The 3,450-nt window shown below is 46.6% G+C and overlaps 1 long non-coding RNA gene across 1 annotated transcript; it reads left to right on the plus strand.

Moving 5' to 3' along the window:
• The first annotated feature begins 458 nt into the window (after nucleotides 1-458).
• LOC103653739 (uncharacterized) lies at nucleotides 459-2,651 on the plus strand. Its single transcript, XR_565686.2, has 2 exons — nucleotides 459-1,502; nucleotides 2,312-2,651. It is a non-coding gene; the product is annotated as an uncharacterized lncRNA (long non-coding RNA).
• The last annotated feature ends 799 nt before the right edge of the window (nucleotides 2,652-3,450 follow it).

Raw genomic sequence — 3,450 nt, forward strand, 5'->3', positions numbered from 1 at the left:
GATTTTACGTAAAATTTGGAGCCCCGCGCTGTCCGAACAGAACGATGCACCAGCTGATTAAGTGAATCGTTCCTCTCAGCAAGTTATCTTTGGCGTCAAATCAACTAATCGATAGCCGGTGAGGATCGTAAAAATTAGACGGAACTAAATATAGTCTAAAATACCGAAGTCAATATCATTTTGATTCGGTCCATTTGTTTCTCGCCTCGATCTAAATCTTGAAAAGTGAATTAACGGTACGGATTCATCCAACTTCAGAGTATTCGCTAAATCAAATCGTGTCCAAATATTGTTATCGATCTCATTTGATTCGACCCATTACCCATCGCTAAAAATCCCATTTTCAAATATCTGCAATTCTCTTTATAAAAAAAGAAGAAATAAAAAAAGGAAAATATCCGTCGTCCTTATCTCCTGCCGCCCCACCTTCTCTGATTTTTCAGCCGCCGATCTCTCTCTCCTGATATTTTCTCGCAGTGCATTATCCCCTTCCACGCGCAGGCTTCTTCCCCAAACCATCGTCGTTCTCAGCGCCGTGTGCCCAACTCCAACTCGGCCCCTCCCATGGCGCCCGGCTGCTCTCCTCTGTCTTGCGCTCAGCTTCCGGGCGGATCTCCTGGCCGTGTGCCCCAGCGCCGGTCGCTCCTCCCTGCTTGCCCTCTAGCCCGCCCTAGCTGCCGCGCCCTGCTCTCTGTTTGCTGCTCGCCGGAGCTCCAGCCATGGCGCGCCCCTCTCCCTGATCCCTTCTCTACGCGCTCCACCAAGCCGGCGTCCTATGCTCGCCATGGCCGCTGAGCCCGACCCAGCCGTGTGCTCGCCCGGCCGTAAGCTCGCTCTGCTCGCCCGGGCACTCATCTCCATCCATGGATATCGCCATCTCAGCGCCCTTGCTCTGCTTGAGGAAATGCCAAGCCTTAAACAGCCATCGTCTTGCTGCGACGCGTGCGTGCGCCACTCGCCCCACGCCGTTGTCTTTGTGTTTAGGCAGCCCCGTCGCGACATCGTCAAACCTTGCCCCTTGTCGTCATGTTCTCCCTGCTGCAGCACCATCGATTTGTACTTGTGTGGAATCACAGTAGTGCATATGGATGTCAAAGGAAGTGAAAGCTCCATGTGATGTTAGCCAAGTACTTGACGTAAAGCCTGAACCAGGGTCTCATTGTTCTTGTGAAGTTCAAGCCGAATATATAGTTTTGGAGGGAGATTTGGTGCTGAAGCCGAAGCCAGCAGCCTCTTATTTTTCGTCGTCGATCCAAGCCGCTTCCTCGACGTGTCCGTTGATCCCAACGATCTATCTTCCAATTGCGTGCCACTTGCGTTGAGCTCCAAAGCCTCCTATCGTGCTCGACCCTGGAGGCCTCCAACTTGTCGACATCCCTTGCATCGTCAAAAAATCCCAAGAGTTTGGATAAAGCAACAGATCCCACGTGGTGCTTGCCGGGTGCTCGGCAAAAGGTCTGAGCAAGAATCATTGCTGTCTACGCGAAGTTATGGTCAATATGGTAATCATACTCTAATTTGCTATTTTAGCCAATTAATTTTGATAGATTGATTAGAGGGATATATATATCATGGTGATTATTCTATTTGTAGCTTAAACGCGTCGTGGGTATATTTTAATGCATGATAAAGGCCGTAATTCTGTGATGTTTGCTTACCGCCATAATTATGAAGTAGTCGCGAGGTGAGGTGAAATATAGGTTTGAGGTATGAATGATATGAAGAATGTGTTGGAAGACTTGTATACGTAGCATGATTAGATTATAATGCGAAAGCTAGGTTAAGTATTTTATCTGGCTAGCTAGTAAGTTCTGACGATGTTGTCGTGCAGATTTAGTTTGTTTAAATAAATTAATGCTTTGCTAGTAGACATTTTAATTAGCTGGCGGGTTATGCAAAGACGTCCGGTCGGGTAGTTTAGAAAGTTGATGTGCTTCTATCCTTATCCCCAAAATTAGATGTCTTAGACTAATGATTCTAAGTTTGTTAGTCCTCAAGTATTGAACGTTAGCTAAGGAAAGTAGAGTGTGGGTATAGCTTATCGTCTTTCGTGATGTTGTAACTAGATCTAGTGAAACTAGAAGAACACGATTGTTGTGTGTTTAGTTTTTTGTTTTGTGATGTATGAGCTACCTTCGAATAGGCTAGAAAAGCGTAATTATTATAGTTAGTCTTATAGCGATAGCTAGCGTTTACTTGTGATTGGTCTAATGTTTTTCTAGTCAATATTTAATCCTCTACCGTGTAACATTATTCAGTAATGTACAAGTTGTTTTTATGTTCATACATGTGCATTATGCATATCATTTAGGTACATTTATTGATTACGTGATACGGAGGACCAAAGCTGAGTCGACCACAAGATGTCGCTACGCGTAAGCTTCTCCACAAGATGATGCTGATGGACGAACCTGAAGATGGATAATCTAAACAAGTGTCAAAACAAAGGCTGATCGTCAAGTGGACGTCGTCTAACAAACACTAACCTAGTGTTATTCCAGGCAAGCCCCGGTGCATTTGCCACCTCCTTGCTGTTTTAAAATCTTTTATCACCTTGTTTGATGCATTAGGTGATACGATTTGTGTGCTAAACAATTGATGCATTTCCTTCCTTGGAAAATTGAATACCCTTCCTTGGTACCCTTTTATGAAAAGGATTTTTATGATGCTTAGCCTTGTTTTAGAAAAACAAAATGTTTTGTTTTAAAAACAAAAGGTGATGCTTCAAAGTGGATGGGAATTTTTACAAAGAAAAACTTGTGATGGTAGATCCATCAGGGCCTTGATGTGTTCAACATCTGAAAGGATGTACCTCTGTCAGGTACCAAACTTTGGGGTTTAAATAATAAAGCTGAGATCTTGCACGAGAAGAGAGTCTCGGTGTAGTGTGTCCGTCTGAGTCGATTAAGGACCGTACCGATGTAGGCCTGATGATCAAGGACCTTTTAACTGGCCACATGCCTCGTCATGGGTAAGCTTTGCCTCGGGCAGACCAATACCAGAAAGGCCAACACGCAATGGGAGTGGAGAGATGGCGAGAGTAGCATGTACCCTCCGTGGCAAGAGGCTTGTCGGGGACCATAATTAGGGGTACCCTCAAGTCTCCTAATTCTCAGCTGGTAACCCCCATCAGCATAAAGCTGCAAAGGCCTGATGGGTGCGATTAAGTCAGGGATCGGTCCATTCGAGGGACTCGATCACGCTTCGCCCGAGCCTAGCCTCGGACAAGGGCAGCCGACCCCGGAGGATCTCCGTCTCACCCGAGGCCCCCCTCCAGCGACGAACATACTTCCTGCTCGCCCGAGGCCCTGTCTTCGCCAAGAAGCAACCCTGACCAAATCGCCGCGCCGACCGACCAAGTCGCAGGAGCATTTAATGCAAAGGTGGCCTGACACCTTTATCCTGACGCGCGCCCTCCAGTCGACAGAGCCGAAGTGACCGCTGTCACTT

This window comes from Zea mays, chromosome 4, assembly GCF_902167145.1.
Source record: "Zea mays cultivar B73 chromosome 4, Zm-B73-REFERENCE-NAM-5.0, whole genome shotgun sequence".
Classification (NCBI taxonomy): domain Eukaryota; kingdom Viridiplantae; phylum Streptophyta; class Magnoliopsida; order Poales; family Poaceae; genus Zea; species Zea mays.